This window comes from Cherax quadricarinatus, chromosome 6 (genome assembly GCF_038502225.1).
Source record: "Cherax quadricarinatus isolate ZL_2023a chromosome 6, ASM3850222v1, whole genome shotgun sequence".
Lineage (NCBI taxonomy): Eukaryota > Metazoa > Arthropoda > Malacostraca > Decapoda > Parastacidae > Cherax > Cherax quadricarinatus.
This window is the reverse complement of record NC_091297.1, coordinates 3,372,543-3,393,049: the sequence shown is the minus strand read 5'-3', so window position 1 is coordinate 3,393,049 and position 20,507 is coordinate 3,372,543. Positions and strand designations below refer to the sequence as shown.

The window sequence follows — 20,507 nt, the reverse complement described above, 5'->3', positions numbered from 1 at the left end:
AGGATGCTAGACAGAGTGGACAGAGCTGAGATGTTGTTGGATGTGTATAGTAGCTGCCAGGGGACATAGCAGCAGCCAGGGGACATAAATAGTGGCAGCCAGGGGACATAGACAGTAGCAGTCAGGGGACATAGACAGTAGCAGCCAGGGGACATAGATAGTAGCAGCCAGGGGACATAGATAGTAGCAGCCAGGGGACATAGCAGCAGTCAGGGGGACATAGAGAGTAGCAGTCAGGGGGACATAGACAGTAGAAGTCAGGAGACATAGACAGTAGCAGCCAGGGGACATAGATAGTAGCAGCCAAGGGACATAGCAGCAGCCAGGGGACATAGAGAGTAGCAGTCAGGGGGACATAGACAGTAGCAGTCAGGGGACACAGCAGCAGTCAGGGGACATAGTAGCAGCCAGTTGGAATAGATAGCAGCAGCCAAGTAATATAGATAGAAGCAAACAGGGGACATAGAAAGCAGCAGCCAGAGAAGATAGTTAGCAGCAGCTATAGGATATAGATAGCAGCAGCCAGGTGGCATAGATAGGAGTAACCAGAAGACTTAGACAGCAGTAGCCAGAAGACACAGCAGCAGTCAGGTGGCATAGATAGCAGTAGCCAGAAGACATAGAGAGCAGCAGCCAGGTGGCATAGATAGCGGTAGCCAGAAGACATAGATAGCAGCAGCCATGAGACATAGATAGCAGCGGCCATGGGGCATAGATAGCAGCAGCCAGAGAACAGATTACAGGAGCCAGGGAATATAGATAGCAGTAGGCAAAGGATATAGATAGCAGCAGCCAGGTAGTATAGATAGTAGTAGCCAGAAGACACAGACAGCAGTAGACAGAAGACACAGATAGCAGTAGCCAGAAGACATAGATAGCAGTAGCCAGAAGACAGATAGCAGTAGCCAGAAGACATAGACAGCAGTAGCCAGAAGACATAGATAGCAGTAGCCAGGTGGCATAGATAGCAGCAGCCAATGAACACAGGAACAGCCAGGGAATATAGATAACAACAGCCAGTGGACATAGGTAGCAGTAGCCAGGTGACAAAGAAAGCAACCTCTGGTCGTGACCAGAGGTTCCTCTGTACTGATCAGCGAAGCCAGAGACTAACTAGACCTCTGCAGCGAAATGTAGGTGACTAAAGGTCTGTCCTCCTTCATGATCGGGGAAGTACAGGACCGTGTTGAAGTGACTCTCCCAAGTACAGTCCTTGAAAAGATAGCAGCAGCAAGGTGAGAAACATGGCAGCAGCCAATGAACATAGGAACAGCCAGGGGATATAGATATCAGCAGACAGAGGAAATAACAACAGACGAGGAACATAGCAGCAACCAGAGACATAGACAGCAGCAACCAGGGACATAGACATCAGCAGCCAGGTGGCATATATAGCAACAGCCAGGGGACACAGCAGCAGCCATGGTAGGACATAGCAACAGTAGATGGTAGCACAGAGAACAGCAGTTGGAGGCACAGAGACCAGCAGCTGGGACACTGAGAATAGCAGCTGGGGACATAGAGAACAGCAGAAGGGGCATAGAGAGCAGCAGCTGGGGCATAGAGAGCAGCAGTAGGGGTAATGAGAACATCAGCTGGAGGCACAGAGAGCAGCATTTGGGGCCATAAAGAAGAACGGTTGAGACATAGGGAACAGAGAGCAGCAATTGGGGGTATTGAGAACAGCAGCAAGGAACACACAGAGATCAGCAGCAAGGAACACGCAGAGAACAGCAGCGAGGAACACAGAGAACATTAGCATGGAACACATAGAGAACAGTAGCAGGGAACACAGAGAACAGCAGTATGGACCACATAGAGAACAGCAGCTGGGGGGCATATAAAATAGCCTGAGGGACATAATGAACAGCAGCAGGGAACACAGAGAACAGCATCATTGACCACATAGAGAACAGTAGCAGGGACCACATAGAGAACAGTAGCAGGGACCACACAGAGAACAGCAGCATGGAACACGCAGATAACAGTAGCATGGAACACATAGAGAACAGCAGCTGGGGGGCATATAGAACAACAGCCTGGGGAACATAGAGAACAGAAGCAGGGAACACAGAGAACAGCAGCAGGGAACACATAGAGAACAGTAGCAGGGAGCACATAGAGAACAGCAGCTGGGGGGCATATAGAACAACAGCCTGGGGAACATAGAGAACAGCAGCAAGGAACACACAGAGATCAGCAGCAAGGAACACAGAGAACATTAGCATGGAACACATAGAGTACAGCAGCTGGGGGGCATATAAAATAGCCTGGGGGACATAGAGAACAGCAGCAGGGAACACAGAGAACAGCAGCATGGACCACATAGAGAACAGCAGCAAGGAACACAGAGAACAGCAGCAGGGAACACACAGATAACAGTAGCATGGAACACATAGAGAACAGCAGCTGGGGGGCATATAGAACAACAGCCTGGGGAACATAGAGAACAGAAGCAGGGAACACAGAGAACAGCAGCAGGGAACACACAGATAACAGAAGCAGGGAACACAGAGAACAGCAGCAGGGAACTCATAGAGAACAAGACAGTCTGATACTGTGACTTGATCCGGGTAAACTCAACCATCTCCAACACTTGTTATTATGTTAATAGTTAGAATTCACTTACAAACAGAGGACAAGTCTGGATGTCTGACTTTTGTCCAGCATTGAAGTTCTGTCACAAAGTGCTTCCTTATTTTTACTTTTGTGTAGTTGTGAGGTCATGACTATGCTAGTGGTATCTTTTTTTAATTATTTAGTTAGATATTTAAATTCATTGTGGTAACACCACAGCCTCTTTGGATCTCTTTACAGTTGAGAAGAAATATTTTTTGAGCACTTTTAGTGCCGCATTTGAGAATTTTTTCATAAAGATTCTGTCTTCTCATGTATGATTAACATATTTCTTCTTCTTCCCCATCTGTTAACTTCATTCTTTCTTCATGACTCACATTTTTCCTCTGGAATTCATTTTTCAACCCTCTTTGTTTTATCCATTTTTAAGTTGTAAACAGTACGATTGTTCAGTCTAATTTTGAATCATTTTATGTTGGAGTCTGTTATTATTATGTTACTTTCATGTTGGATTATTTTTTTTTAATATTTCGCTCTCCATTTGTCTGAAGTTGGTTGTAGGTGGTTGTAACGTGGTTATAGAAGGTTATAATGTGGTTGTGGAAGGTTGTAACGTTGTCGTGGGTGGTTGTAACATTGTTCTGCTGTCTTACCTAACAACCTGTCGGTATTTTATACAATTTTAATGTTCAACATTGTTCTGGGAGCTTGTAACGTGGTTGTGGGGAGTTGTAATTTGGTTGTGGATGATTGTAACGTTGTTGTAGAAGGTTTAACATAGTTATGGGTAGTTTTAACGTGGTTGTGGATAGTTGGAACGTGGTAGTGGGTGATTCTAACGTGGTAGTGGATGGTTCTAACGTGGTTGTGGATAGTTGGAACTCGGCAGTGGATGGTTGCAACGTGGTTGTGGATGGTTGTAACGTGGTTGTGGATAGTTGGAACGTGGTAGTGGATGGTTCTAACGTGGTAGTGGATGGTTCTAACGTGGTTGTGGATAGTTGGTACTCGGTAGTGGATGGTTGTAACGTGGTTGTGGGTGGTTGTATGATACTTGCAAACAATACTTCAGTCACTCACTGCTTGATAGGTAAGACACAAGGCAACATTTAGGCAGCTTTATTCCGAAACGTTTCGCCTACACAGTAGGCTTCTTCAGTCGAGTACAGAAAGTAGGCAGGAGCAGTAGAGATGTGAAGACAATGTAATCAGCCCATCACCCTTAAAGTCGTAGATTTGAGGTTGTCAGTCCCTCAGCCTGGAGAAGTGAAGATCAAGCGACAGTGTGGAGACTTATATACTGTCGCAAGGAGAGGTGCAGAGTAGTAGTAGAGAGAATACATCATTCTGATATTCACTCACTGCTTAAGATATATGGTTGTCTGTTGTTCAAGCTTAACAACAATTATTACTTAATCTTTCCTTTCAGTACTTCCAACAAATTCTCAAAGTTCTTATTTTAGTTAGTTAGTTAGTTAAAGATTAGCCGGTAGTCTCCCGACCCGGGCCTTTTCCAAGTGGTGGCCCGGCCTTGGCTCCCTCTTTAGGGAGTGTCTGAGACCTAAGTCTCCCATGGGAGGAGGCACAAGTACCTCCTCATCTTTGGGACCAACTGTCCCCAGGCCTAGCCACAAGCTAGGCCTCTCTGGTCTGCCATCCCCGCCCCAAGGGGGCAAATGGGAATGACAGTCTTATGAGCTAAAGGCTCGGGCTCAGGCACCTACCCTACCCTAGAAGGGTTAGGCATGGTGTCGATCTTATTTTCTAAATGATATTCTTTCACCAATTACAATAAAATGGTATTTATTAACGATAAATTCCATTATGTATTGTTTTTTGAACTTCCTCAGTATCCCAACTCAATTAAGAAATTCTCTAAGATTTTTTATTTCCTATTTTATGTAAAAAAAATTATTCGCAAATATATTCTAAGATTATTAATTTCTTGCAGGTTATTTATACAAATAATCATTAATGTTTATTAAAAGTTTAGCATACACTTAGAAAAAATTTAAATTTAATAATTCATATGTCTTAGGCAGACAACACAGTCAAATAATTAAACACATGACAGGCCGCAAGTTAGAGAGGAAATGATCAGTGTAGTAATAATCTCTGCTTCTTCTTGATCAGCTGTAAGATGGCAGACTTTGTCATAGCTAGTGAACATCACAGAGGGGAAATGGGACGAGGATTTTGAGAGTTTTATCAGAGATCTCTACCAGAGAGCTCTGTCAGAGAGTCAATTATTCACCGTCAGCCTTTAGCATGCTATTTTCTCGCAAGCCAAGGAACTACTTTCGCCGTGTCCAGAAGCTCGGTTGGTAATGCACTCAGCTCACACACTGAGGTCCATGGTTCGTTCTCCGGTACGAGTGGAAACATTGGGACGTGTTTCCTTAAGATACCTGCTGTCCCTGTTCACCTAGCAGTAAATAGGTACGTGGGTGTTAGCCGACTGGTGTGGGTCACATCCTGAAGACAAAATTAACTTAATTTGCCCGAAGTGCTCTGCATAGGTAGGTGCTTTCTATATAGTATGTCACTGATGTCAGCTATGTCTGTATAAGTTGTATCATGTACTTGTAAAAATAAATATTATTATTATTAATTATTATTATTATTATTATTATTATTATTATTATTATTATGATTATTATTATTATTATTATTATTATTATTATTATTATTGTTATTATTTGCTTCATTCCTCAATTAAAAAATGTCACATTCCAATCACTCATCCCACGATGTTCCAGATCAGGAAAGTGTTCACTGATGGACTGTTTCATTGAAAGTAAGTGTCGACTGATGTCAATAAATGAGCACTTCTCAGTGGTTACCTCAAGTAGTGTTGTTAATTCTGAGACCATTAACATATCAGCCTGAAGCACGCGGTGTAAAACTTTCCTATGATAACCAGCGAACAAGAGTATACTGAATTTGTTGCTGACCTCTTGACACAATACTTTGAGACTTTTGGAGACTGTAGCGCTGCTTCGGATGTGATTAACAATTTAAACAACGTTACAGAATACAATGGTGAGGTGAAGAACGAGTGTCTTCACGGGAAAACCATATAAATGAAGCAGTCAGTGGGTGGGTATGGCAAGCAGAACAACCAGATTCACAAACACTTGGGACTCAGAATGGCTGCCTGTCATGGCTGGGTCTCATAAGTGCACATTACAACTAACTTCGTTCCATCCAGCTCTACGTCAATGATAAAATTCTGGAACGTCTTCAACACATTCCTGCAGACAGCGGTGGTCAGAGCTTCAGAGAACAAACATTCCTCTTTCACTGAGTCACCTTTCGGTACTAAACACAAACAAACAGTTGTACACAATACATAATATCTGTTGATTCATCCAACTGCAACACAAAGTAGAAATTTCCTTTCATTTCTGCAACTAAACACAAAATGTCCTCGCTCATCTCAGAAATACGGCCTTTTATGTTAATGTTTGAAAATTGCATTTAGTTCATCTTTCTCGCTTCAAGGACACGTATCTCTGCTTCTACCAGACATGACATAATGAGATCCTATCCGGGTGTACGGGACCCTTTACGTCCGTCAATACGGAGAGTAAAGCTTCGTCTGAGTAAAGTGACTAGATGAGCCTACATGCAAAGATTTCAGAATGCGCTCCTTCCATTAATAGAATTCACTAAGTGTTCCTGAAAACTCTGCACAACTTCTTTAGAAAGGATCCTTCAGTTTGCTGACTTTCATTCTGTCCAAATTAAGGACATTATTACAAGGCACACGTTGAGGATTTTCAATTAATTTCTCAACAATGCTGCTACTGAAGAACCACTGTAAGAATTTGTCTTTTCTTTGTGTCACTGTTTGTCCTGAAACAATGATTCACGGATCTTGGGTCAAATTTTGCAAAATATTAAAAAAACGGTGTTCCGTGAACTTCATCCCGAACTGTTCCCTCACTGAGTTGGCGAGTAGTTTGATGAAGGATGATCGGTAACAGGACAGAGCTTCTCTCTCTCTCTCTCTCTCTACACAGGGTTTGACAAGGTTAAGGATCCCTAGCTTTATTGACAGCTATTTACAGGTTAAGGATTCCTAACTTTATTGGCAAGCTAAGAGCTGTTACCTACATCAGCTCATTTGAAAGCATTTTTATTGTTATGAGACATACAAGTAGGGAACAGGATGAAGTTGGAGCCATCTGTGGGCCAGCATTTTCATTTGATCAACTGACTTTATCTCGTTGACATCATTATGCTGTACGAATGTGTTCCATACTCGAGTCATATCTCTCTCTCTCTCTCTCTCTCTCTCTCTCTGTCTCTCTCTCTCTCTCTCTCTCTCTCTCTCTCTCTCTCTGTCTCTCTCTCTCTCTCTCTCTCTCTCTCTGTCTCTCTCTCTCTCTCTCTCTCTCTCTCTCTCTCTCTCTCTCTCTCTCTCTCTCTCTCTCTCTCTCTCTCTCTCTCTCTCTCTCTCTCTCTCTCTCTCTCTCTCTCTCTCTCTCTCTCTCTCTCTCTCTCTCTCTCTCTCTGTCTCTCTCTCTCTCAACTCTGTCTCTACACAGGGTTTGACAAGGTTAAGGATCCCTAGCTTTATTGACAGCTATTTACAGGTTAAGGATTCCTAACTTTATTGACAAGCTAAGAGCTGTTACCTACATCAGCTCATTTGAAAGCATTTTTATTGTTATGAGACATACAAGTAGGGAACAGGATGAAGTTGGAGCCATCTGTGGGCCAGCATTTTCATTTGATCAACTGACGTTATCTCGTTGACATCATTATGCTGTACGAATGTGTTCCATACTCGAGTCATCCTGGGTATGTAAGATCTCAGATGGAGTGATGTTCTGGAGAAGGTACAGCCAGAGTGAAGTTGCTGCTTTCTGCCCGTCTTGTGGCATAAAAGCTTGTTTCACGCTGTCCTCGAAGTGGATCCAAGTGTAGGTAACTCTCTCTCTCTCTCTCTCTCTCTCTCTCTCTCTGTCTCTCTCCATCTCTCTCTCTCTCTCTCTCTCTCTCTCTCTCTCTCTCTCTCTCTCTGTCTCTGTCTTTGTCTGTCTGTCTGTCTGTCTCTCTCTCTCTCTCTCTCTCTCTCTCTCTCTCTCTCTCTCTCTCTCTCTCTCTCTCTCTCTCTCTCTCTCTCTCTCTCTCTCTCTCTCTCTCCACAAAGTCAGGTCAGATATTGCCTTGCTGCAAGATACAACCTCTTACTACCTGTCTCATCCATCATTACTCCAGTCGGTATCTGTCACATTCTTGTAGGTTTCTCCGCACAGCTGACAACAGAAATGATGCCTCACGAAATCGTAACACTAATGCAAACAAACCAGGGAACGGGTGGGATATGAACACATGGTTTGAAACCCCACCTGTTCCCCGGTTTGAAAAAAAAAATTTGCTTTACGACACTGAGAGTGAATTGACAAGTAGAGAAAATATATAATAATTTTTTCTTTGGTATATTTCGGTGAAAGAGACACAAAAATGTTTGAATGGTGAAAAATGCATTCAGAAAGATTTCTTCCAGCTCATTAGCCCCAGAAACAGGTCGTAATACCCCTCAACCTGGGAATACTTACCCTCAGGGGCCTAGTATCCCCAGGTTAAGAACAACTGATTTAGGAAGTTCTCTGACTTATCTGTTATCGTGATTATTGCATCAACAACTATTTAATTCTTTATTCTCCTGTTTGATCCTTATTATTTTCCTAAACTCACTTAACTACTTTAAATTTTAATTCTACCTAGATCAATCAATAGTTCTTCCCATCTTTCCTAATTGGATTACAGATTTATCATATTTGTTCTTAATTCAACATTTTTGCTTCAGTGTTGCTGAGTCCTGGGAACTGGTCTGAGTGAGGCGACGTTGCTGAGATTGCCGCACCACAACCTAATTAACCCAATTAACCTAACCCAGCTGATCCAATCAAATCCCTAAAAATATTGAAAGTTACTTCAGTGTAGCTTCCGGGGACCTGGGACGCCCGCACACAGCATTACATTAAATTCTTCACTAGTAAATCAGATAAAATACTGATGTCTCTTTGGAGATGCATCTCACCAGCTTCGTCTCTCGCGGTTCGGTATGTAATTAATACCTGCTGGTGGTTACACCAGCGGAGGATTACTCGTGGTATCTTTGTTGTGTGTAGTTATTCAAGGAAAGCAGTGCTCGTGGTGTTCCGTTCTCAGTGTTTGTAGTACACGAGCAGAACTATGCTCGTGGTGTCCCACCTTGTGTGTTTGTAGAGATTAGCAGAACTATACTCGCAGTGTCTCACCGTCAGCGTGTCTAGAGACCAGCAGAACAATACACAGATGACACGCATATAGGAGAGAGAAAAGCTTACGGCGACGTTTCGGTCCGACTCTGTAAATGATCCAAGTCAGACCGAAACGTTGTAAGGTCCTCTCTCTCCTATGTGCGGGTTATTTATGTATTGTTCCAGTCACGGTATTGTGACTTTGTGTTCTCTAGTAGAGCCGTGCTCGCGGTGTTCCGTCTTCAGTGCTTGTAGTACACGAGCAGAAATATGTTCGTTGTACACCGTTATCAGTGTTTGTAGCTGTAGGAGCAGAACTATGCTCTTGGTGTTCCACCTTCAGTGTTTGCAGCACTCTAGCACTCCAACACTCTACCACTGCATCACTCTACCAATGCATCATTTTACCACTGCTGCACTCTACCACTGCTGCACTCTTCCACTGCATCACTCTACCACTGCATCACTTTACCACTGCATCACTCTACCACTGCATCACTCTACCACTGCATCACTCTACCACTGCATCACTCTACCACTGCATCACTCTACCACTGCATGACTCACGAAATCGTAATGACACGATTGCAAACAAACCATACCACGGGGAGGGATTTGAACCCGCGGTCAGAGTCTCAAAACTCCAGACCGTCGCGTTAGCCACTGGACCAGCTAGCATCACTCCATCACTGCTGCACTCTGCCACTCCAACACTCTACCACTGCATCACTCTACCACTGCATCACTCTACCACTGCTGCACTTTACCACTGCATCACTCAATCACTGCATCAATTTACCACTGCATCACTCTACAACTGGTGCACTCTAGCACTCCAACACTCTACCACTGCATCACTCTACCACTGCATGATTCTACCACTGCATCACTTTACCACTGCATCACTTTACCACTGCATCACTCTACCACTGCATCACTCTACCACTGCATCACTCTACCACTGCATCACTTTACCACTGCATCACTCTACCACTGCATCACTCTACCACTGCATCACTCTACCACTGCATCACTCTACCACTGCATCACTCTACCACTGCATCACTTTACCACTGCATCACTCTACCACTGCATCACTCTACCACTGCATCACTTTACAACTGCATCACTCTACCACTGCATCACTCTACCACTGCATCACTCTACCACTGGTGCACTCTAGCATTCCAACACTCTACCACTGCATCACTCTACCACTGGTGCACTCTAGCATTCCAACACTCTACCACTCCAGCACTCTACCACTCAAGCACTCTACAAATCCAGCACTCTACTACTCAAGGACTCTTATCACTGCAGCACTCTACCACTGCAGCACTGTACCACTACAGCACTGTACCACTGCAGCACTCTACCACTGCAGCACTCTACCACTGCAGCACTCTTCCACTGCAGCACTCTACCACTACATCACTCTATCACTCCAGCAATCTACAACTGCAACACTCTACCAGTGCAGCATTCTACCACTCCAGCAATCTACCACTGCATCACTCTACCACTGCAGCACTCTGCTACTCCAGCACTATACCCCTGCAGCACTCTACTACTTTAGCATTCTAAAACTCTAGCACCTTACCACTGCAGCACTCTACCACTGCAGTACTCTACCACTGCATCACTCTATCACTGCATAATTCTACACTGCAGCACTCTACCACTACAGCACTCTACCACTCCAATACTCTATCACTCTAATACTCTACCACTGCAGGACTCTACCACTCCAGCACTCTTCTACTCAAGCACTCTACCACTGCAGCACTTTACCACTGCAGCACTCTACTACTCAACCACTCTAACACTGCAGCACTCTACTACTCAACCACTCTAACACTGCAGCACTCTACCCCTCCAGCACTCCACCACTCTAGCACTCTACCATTGCAGTACTCTACCACTCCAGCACTCTACCACTCTAGCATTCTACTTCTCAAGCACTCTACCACTGCATCACTCCAGCACTCTGCCACTCCAGCACTCTACCACTTCAGCACTGTACGACTCTAGCACTCTTCCACTGCAGTACTCTACCACTGCACCACTCTACCACTGCACCACTCTACCACTCTAGCACTCTACTACGCAAGCACTCTACCACTGCAGCACTCTACCACTCTAGCACTCGACCACTGTAGCACGCTACAACTGCAGCACTCTCCCACTCCAGCACTCTACCACTCTAGTACTCTACCACTACAGCACTCTGACACTGCATCACTCTACCACTGCACCTCTCTACCACTGCAGCACTCTACCAGTGCAGCACTCTACCACTGCAGCAATCTACCACTCTAACACTCTACCACTGCACCACTCTACCACTGCAGCACTCTACCACTCTAGCACTCTACTACTCAAGCACTCTGCCATTACAGCACTCTACCACTGCAGCACTCTACCACTGCAGCACTCTACCACTCTAGCACTCTACTGCTCAAGCACTCTACCTCTGCAGCACTCTACCACTCCAGCACTCTACCACTGTAGCACTCTACCACTGCAACACTCTACCACTCCAGCACTCTACCACTCTAGCACTCTGCCACTTCAATCACTCTACCACTCCAGCACTCTACCACTGCAGTGCTCTACCACTGCAGCGCTTTACCACTCCAGCACTCTACCACTGCAGCACTCTACCACTGCAGCACTCTACCACTCCAGCACTCTGCCACTCTAGCACTCTACCACTGCATCACTCTACCACTCCAGCACTCTTCCACTGCAGTACTCTACACTGCAACACTTTACCACTGCAGCAGTCTACCACTCCAGCACTCTACCACTGCATCACTCTACCACTGCAATACTCTACCACTGCAGCACTCTACCACTGCAGCACTCTACAACTCAAGCACTCTACCACTCCAGCACTCTACCACTGCATCACTCTACCACTGCAGTACTCTACCACTGCAACACTCTACCACTCCAGCACTCTGCCACTCTAGCACTCTACCACTAAATCACTCTACCAATGCAGCACTCTACCACTGCAGCACTCTAACCTCTCCAGCACTCCACCATTCCAGCACTCTACCACTACGGCACTCTACCACTCCAGCACTCTACCACTCTAACACTCTACCACTCCAGCACTCTACCACTCTAACACTCCAGCACTGCAGCAATCTACCATTCCAGCACCCTACCACTCCAGCATTTTACCACTCCAGCACTCTACCACAGCAGCACTCTACCACTGCATCACTATACTACTCAAGCACTCTAATACTCCAGCACTCTACCACTCTAACACTCTACCACTGTAGCACTCTACCACTCTAACACTCTACCACTCTAACACTCTACCACTATAGCAATCTACCACTCCAGTACTCTACCACTCCAGCACTCTACCACTGTAGCACTCAACCATTCCAGCACTCTACCACTGTAGCACTCAACCATTCCAGCACTCTACCACTGCAGCACTCTACCACTGAAGCACTCTACCACCCAGCACTCTACTACTCATGCACTTTACCACTGCATCACTCTACCATTTCAGCACTCTACCACTCCAGCACTCTACCACTGCAGCACTCTACCACTGCAGCACTCTACCACTGCAGCACTCTACCACTCCAGCACTCTACCACTCCAGCACTCTACTACTCATGCACTCTACCACACCAGCACTCAACCACTGTAGCACTCTACCATTTCAGCACTCTATAATTACAGCACTCTACCACTGTAACACTACCACTGCAGCACTCTACCACTGCAGCACTCTACCATTTCAGCACTCTACCACTGCAGCACTCTACCACTGCAGCACTCTACCACTGCAGCACTACCACTGTAGCACTCTACCACTCCAGTACTCCACCACTCCAGCACTCTAATACTCTATCACTATAGCACTCTACCACTCCAGCACTCTGACACTCCAGCACTCTACTACTCATGCACTCTACCACTGCAGCACTCTACGACTGTAGGACTCTACCATTCCAGCACTCTGCCACTCCAGCACTCTACCATTGTAGCACTCTAGCACTCCAGCACTCTACCACTCCAGCACTCTACCACTGTAGAACTTTTGCACTCCAGCACTCTACCACTGTAGCACTTTTCCACTCCAGCACTCTGCCACTCCAGCACTCTACCATTGTAGCACTCTAGCACTCCAGCACTCTACCACTCCAGCACTCTACCACTCCAGCACTCTACCACTGTAGAACTTTTGCACTCCAGCACTCTACGACTGTAGGACTCTACCATTCCAGCACTCTACCACTACAGCACTCTACCACTGTAGCACTCTTCCACTCCAACACTCTACCACCACAGCACTCTACCACTGCATCACTCTATCACTGCATAACTCTACCACTGCAGCACTCTACCACTACAGCACTCTACCACTCCAGTACTCTATCACTCTAATACTCTACCACTGCAGGTCTCTACCACTCAAGCACTCTACTACTCAAGCACTCTACCACTGCATCACTCTACCCCTCCAGCACTCCAACACTCTAGCACTCTACCATTGCAGCACTCTACCACTCCAGCACTATACCACTCTTGCATTCTACTTCTCAAGCACTCTACCACTGCATCACTCTACCACTGCAGCACTCTGCCACTCCAGCACTCTACCACTGCAGCACTCTGCCACTGCAGCACTATAACACTCCAGCACTATACCACTCTTGCATTCTACTTCTCAAGCACTCTACCACTGCATCACTCTACCACTGCATCACTCTACCACTGCAGCACTCTGCCACTTCAGCACTGTACGACTCTAGCACTCTTCCACTGCAGTACTCTACCATTGCACAACTCTACCACTGCACCACTCGACCACTCTAGCACTCTACTACTCAAGCACTCCACCACTGCACCACTCTACCACTCTAGCACTCGACCACTGTAGCGCTCTACAACTGCAGCAGTCTCCCACTCCAGCACTCTACCACTCTAGCACTCTACCACTACAGCACTCTACCACTGCAGCAATCTGCCATTCCATCACTCTACCACTGCACCTCTCTACCACTGCAGCACTCTACCACTGCACCACTCTACCACTGCACCACTCTACCACTGCAGCAATCTGCCACTCCAGCACTCTACTATTCAAGCACTCTACCACTGCAGCACTCTACCACTCTAGTACTCTACTACACAAGCACTCTACCACTGCAGTACTCTACCACTGCAGCACTCTAACCACTCTAGCACTCTACTACTCAATCACTCTACCTCTGCACCACTCTACCACTCCAGCACTCTACCACTGTAGCACTCTACCACTGCAACACTCTACCACTCCAGCACTCTACCACTCTAGCACTCTACCACTTCCATCACTCCACCACTCCAGCACTCTACCACTGCAGTGCTTTACCACTGCAGCGCTTTACCACTCCAGCACTCTACCACTGTAACACTCTACCACTGCAGCACTCTACCACTCCAGCACTCTACCACTCTAGCATTCTACCACTGCATCAATCTACCACTCCAGCACTCTTCCACTGCAGTACTCTACCACTGCAACACTCTACCACTCCAGCACTCTACCACTCTAGCACTCTACCATTTCCATCACTCTACCACTCCAGCACTCTACCACTGCAGTGCTCTACCACTGCAGGGCTTTACCACTCCAGCACTCTACCACTGCAGTGCTCTACCACTGCAGGGCTTTACCACTCCAGCACTCTACCACTGTAGCACTCTACCACTGCAGCACTCTACCACTGCAGCACTCTACCACTCCAGCACTCTACCACTCTAGCATTCTACCACTGCATCACTCTACCACTCCAGCACTCTTCCACTGCAGTACTCTACCACTGCAACACTACCACTCCAGCACTCTACCACTCTAGCACTCTACCACTTCCATCACTCTACCACTCCAGCACTCTACCACTGCAGTGCTCTACCACTGCAGCGCTTTACCACTCCAGCACTCTACCACTCTAGCATTCTACCACTGCATCACTCTACCACTCCAGCACTCTTCCTCTGCAGTACTCTACCACTGCATCACTCTACCACTGCAATACTCTACCACTGCAACACTCTACCACTCAAGCACGCTTCCACTCTAGCACTCTATCATTGCAGCACTCTACCACTCCAGCACTCTACCACTCTAGCACTCTACCACTGCAACACTCTACCTCTCCAGCACTCTACCACTGTAGCACTCTACCACTGCAGCACTCTACCACTCCAGCACTTTACCACTGCATCACTCTACCACTGCAGTACTCTGCCACTGCTACACTCTACCACTCCTGCACTCTGCCACTCTAGCACTCTACCACTGCAGCACTCTACCACTGCAGGACTCTACCACTGCAGCACTCTACCACTGCAGCACTCTACCACTGCAGGACTCTACCACTCTAGCACTCTACCACTGCAGCAATCTACCATTCCAGCACTCTACCACTCCAGCAATCTACCACTCCAGCACTCTACCACAGCAGCACTCTACCACTGCAGCACTCTACCACTCAAGCACTCTACCACTCAAGCACTCTACCACTCCAGCACTCTACCACTCTAACGCTCTACCACTGTAGCACTCTACCACTCTAACACTCTACCACAGTAGCACTCTACCGCTCCTGTACTCTACCACTCCAGCACTCTACTACTCATGGACTCTACCACTGCAGCACTCTACCACTGTAGCACTCAACCATTCCAGCACTCTACCACTGCAGCACTCTACCACTGCAGCACTCTACCACTGTAGAACTCTACCTCTCCAGCACTCTACCACTCCAGCACTCTTCTACTCATGCACTTTACCACTGCAGCACTCTACCATTTCAGCACTCTACTACTCCAGCACTCTACTACTGCAGCACTCTACCACTTCAGCACTCTACCACTGCAGCACTCTACCACTCCAGCACTCTTCCACTCCAGCACTCTACTACTCATGCACTCTACCACTCCAGCACTCAACCACTGTAGCACTCTACCATTTCAGCACTCTACAATTGCAGCACTCTACCACTCTAGCACTCTACCACTGCAGCACTCTACCACTGCAGCACTACCACTGTAGCACTCTACCACTCCAGTACTCCACCACTCAAGCACTCTACTACTGTAGCAGTCTAACACTCAATCACTGTAGCAATCTACCACTCCAGCACTCTGACACTCCAGCACTCTACTACTCATGCACTCTACCACTGCAGCACTCTACCACTGCAGCACTACCACTGCAGCACTCTACCACTGCAGCACTCTACCATTTCAGCACTCTACCACTCCAGCACTCTACCACTGCAGCACTCTACCACTGCAGCACTACCACTGTAGCACTCTACCACTCCAGTACTCCACCACTCAAGCACTCTACTACTGTAGCAGTCTAACACTCAATCACTGTAGCAATCTACCACTGCAGCACTCCACCACTGCAGCACTCTACCACTGCAGTACTCTTCCACTCCAGTACTCTACCACTGCAGCACTCTACCACTGCAGAACTCTACCACTGTAGCACTCTTCCACTCCAGTTCTATACCACTGCAGCACTCTACCACTGAAGCACTCTACCACTGCAGCACTCTACCACTGTAGCACTCAACCACTGCAGCACTCTGCCACTGCAGGACTCTACCACTGCAGCACTCTACCACTGCAGCACTCTACCACTGCAGCACTCTACCACTGCAGCACTCTACCACTGCAGCACTCTACCACTGCAGCACTCTGCCACTGCAGCACTCTACCACTGCAGCACTCTACCACTGCAGTACTCTTCCACTCCAGTACTCTACCACTGCAGCACTCTACCACTGCAGAACTCTACCACTGTAGCACTCTTCCACTCCAGTTCTATACCACTGCAGCACTCTACCACTGAAGCACTCTACCACTGCAGCACTCTACCACTGTAGCACTCAACCACTGCAGCACTCTGCCACTGCAGGACTCTACCACTGCAGCACTCTACCACTGCAGCACTCTACCACTGCAGCACTCTACCACTGCAGCACTCTACCACTGCAGCACTCTGCCACTGCAGCACTCTACCACTGCAGCACTCTACCACTGCAGCACTCTACCACTCTGCCAAAAATTATTTGGTAATATACTTCTCACAATATGTTCTTAGATTACAACTGAACCTTCGTGTTCTTAGTTCGCAGTTGACGCTTGTTGTAGTAGTGATGTCATGATCTTCTCTGATGTAGTAGTGATGTCATGATCTTCTCTGATATAGTAGTGATGTCATGATCTTCTCCGTAGTAGTAGTGATGGCATGATCTTCACTGTTGTAGTAGTGATGTCATGATCTTCTCTGTTGTAGTAGTGATGTCATGATCTTCTCTGTTGTAGTAGTGATGTCATGATCTTCTTTGTTGTAGTAGTGATGTCATGATCTTCACTGTTGTAGTAGTGATGTCATGATCTTCTCTGTTGTAGTAGTGATGTCATGATCTTCTCTGTTGTAGTAGTGATGTCATGATCTTCTCTGTTGTAGTAGTGATGTCATGATCTTCTCTGTTGTAGTAGTGATGTCATGATCTTCTTTGTTGTAGTAGTGATGTCATGATCTTCACTGTTGTAGTAGTGATGTCATGATCTTCTCTGTTGTAGTAGTGATGTCATGATCTTCTCTGTCGTAGTAGTGATGTCATGATCTTCTCTGTTGTAGTAGTGATGTCATGATCTCTGTTGTAGTAGTGATGTCATGATCTTCTTTGTTGTAGTAGTGATGTCATGATCTTCTCTGTCGTAGTAGTGATGTCATGATCTTCTCTGTTGTAGTAGTGATGTCATGATCTTCTCTGTCGTAGTAGTGATGTCATGATCTTCTTTGTTGTAGTAATGATGTGATGATCTTTGTTGTAGTAGTGATGTCATGATCTTTGTTTTAGTAGTGATGTCATGATCTTCTCTGTTGTAGTAGTGATGTCATGATCTTCTCTGTCGTAGTAGTGATGTCATGATCTTCTCTGTTGTAGTAGTGATGTCATGATCTCTGTTGTAGTAGTGATGTCATGATCTTCTTTGTTGTAGTAGTGATGTCATAATCTTCTCTGTCGTAGTAGTGATGTCATGATCTTCTCTGTTGTAGTAGTGATGTCATGATCTTCTCTATTGTAGTAGTGATGTCATGATCTTTGTTGTAGTAATGATGTCATGATCTTCTCTGTTGTAGTAGTGATGTCATGATCTTCTCTGTCGTAGTAGTGATGTCATGATCTTCTCTGTTGTAGTAGTGATGTCATGATCTTCTCTGTTGTAGTAGTGATGTCATGATCTTCTATGTTTTACTAGTGATGTCATGACTTCTGTTGTAGCGATGTCATGATCCTCTCTGTTGTAGTAGTGATGTCATGATTTTCTTTGTTGTTATAGTGATGTCATGATCTTCTTTGTGGTAGTACTGATGTCATGATCTTGTTTGTTGTAGTAGTGATGCCATGATCTTCTCTGTTGTGGTAGTGATGTCATGATCTTCTTTGTTGTAGTAATGATGTCATGATCTTTGTTGTAGTAGTGATATCATAGTCTTCTTTGTTGTAGTAGTGATGTCATGACCTTGTTTGTTGTAGTAGTGATGTCATGATCTTTGTTGTAGTAGTGATGTCATGATCTTTGTTGTAGTAGTGATGTCATGATCTCTGTTGTAGTAGTGATGTCATGATTTTCTCTGTTGTAGTAGTGATGTCATGATCTTCTTTGTTGTAGTAGTGATGTCATGATCTTCTCTGTTGTAGTAGTGATGTCATGATCTTCTTTGTTGTAGTAGTGATGTCATGATCTTTGTTGTAGTAGTGATGTCATGATCTCTGTTGTAGTAGTGATGTCATGATCTCTGTTGTCGTAGTGATGTCATGATCTGTTGTTGTAGTGATGTCATGATCTTTGTTGTAGTAGTGATGTCATGATCTTCTCTGTTGTAGTAGTGATGTCATGATCTCTGTTGTAGTAGTGATGTCATGATCTTTGCTGTAGTAGTGATGTCATTATCTTTGTTGTAGTAGTGATGTCATGATCTTCTCTGTTGTAGTAGTGATGTCATGATCTTTGTTGTAGTAGTGATGTCATGATATTCTTTGTTCTAGTAGTGATGTCATGATCTTTTTTCTAGTAGTGACGTCATGATCTTTGTTGTAGTAGTGATGTCATGATGTTCTTTGTTCTAGTAGTGATGTCATGATCTTCTCTGTTGTAGTAGTGATGTCATGATCTCTGTTGTAGTAGTGATGCCATGATCTTTGTTCTAGTAGTGATGTCATGATCTTTGTTCTAGTAGTGATGTCATGATCTTTTTTCTAGTAGTGACGTCATGATCTTTGTTGTAGTAGTGATGTCATGATGTTCTTTGTTCTAGTAGTGATGTCATGATCTTCTCTGTTGTAGTAGTGATGTCATGATCTCTGTTGTAGTAGTGATGTCATGATCTTTGTTCTAGTAGTGATGTCATGATCTTTGTTCTAGTAGTGATGTCATGATCTTTTCTGTTGTAGTAGTGATGTCATGATCTCTGTTGTAGTAGTGATGTCATGATCTTTGTTGTAGTAGTGATGTCATGATTTTTGTTGTAGTAGTGATGCCATGATCTTCTCTGTTGTAGTAGTGATGTCATGATCTTCTCTGTTGTAGTAGTGATGTCATGATCTTTGTTGTAGCAGTGATGTCATGATCTTCTCTGTTGTAGTAGTGATGTCATGATCTTCTCTGTTGTAGTAGTGATGTCATGATCTTCTCTGTTGTAGTAGTGATGTCATGATCTTTGTTGTAGCAGTGATGTCATGATCTTTGTTGTAGTAGTGATGTCATGATCTCTGTTGTAGTAGTGATGTCATGATCTTCTCTGTTGTAGTAGTGATGTCATGATCTTCTTTGTTGTAGTAGTGATGTCATGATCTTTGTTGTAGTAGTGATGGCATGATCTTCTCTGTTGTAGTAGTGATGTCATGATCTTCTCTGTTGTAGTAGTGATGTCATGATCTTCTCTGTTGTAGTAGTGATGTCATGATCTTCTCTGTTGTAGTAGTGATGTCATGATCTTCTCTGTTGTAGTAGTGATGTCATGATCTTCTTTGTTGTAGTAGTGATGTCATGATATTTGTTGTAGCAGTGATGTCATGATCTTTGTTGTCGTAGTGATGTCATGATCTTCTCTGTTGTAGTAGTGATGTCATGATCTCTTTTGTAGTAGTGATGTCATGATCTTTGTTGTAGTAGTGACGTCATGATCTTTGTTCTAGTAGTGATGTCATGATTTTCTCTGTTGTAGTAGTGATGTCATAATCTTCTTTGTTGTAGTAGTGATGTCATGATCTTTGTTGTAGTAGTGATGTCATGATCTTCTTTGTTGTAGTAGTGATGTCATGATCTTTGTTGTAGTAGTGATGTCATGATCTTGTTTGTTGTTGTAGTGATGTCATGATCTTCTTTGTTGTAGTAGTATTGTCATGATCTCTGTTGTAGTAGTGATGTCATGATCTTTGTTGTAGTAGTGATGTCATGATTTTTGTTGTAGTAGTGATGTCATGATCTTCTCTGTTGTAGCAGTGGTGTCATGATATTCTCTTTGTTGTAGTAGTGATGTCATGATCTTGTCTTTGTTGTAGTAGTGATGTCATGATCTTCTCTCTGTTGTAGTAATGATGTCATAATCTTGTCTTTGTTGTA

The 20,507-nt window shown here is 45.1% G+C and overlaps 1 protein-coding gene across 6 annotated transcripts in view; it reads left to right on the top strand.

Moving 5' to 3' along the window:
• Positions 1–20,507, top strand: part of LOC128691998 (anoctamin-7-like) — a 639,071-nt gene that overhangs the window by 401,905 nt on the left and 216,659 nt on the right. For 5 of the 6 annotated variants that reach the window (XM_070079874.1, XM_070079896.1, XM_070079890.1 and 2 more), the window contains exon 2: positions 8,399–8,654. The exons of the other annotated variant lie outside the window; for it this stretch is intronic. The gene's annotated coding sequence lies outside the window, so the exon portion shown is untranslated. The remainder of the gene's footprint in view (positions 1–8,398; positions 8,655–20,507) is intronic. 6 annotated transcript variants of the gene reach the window in all.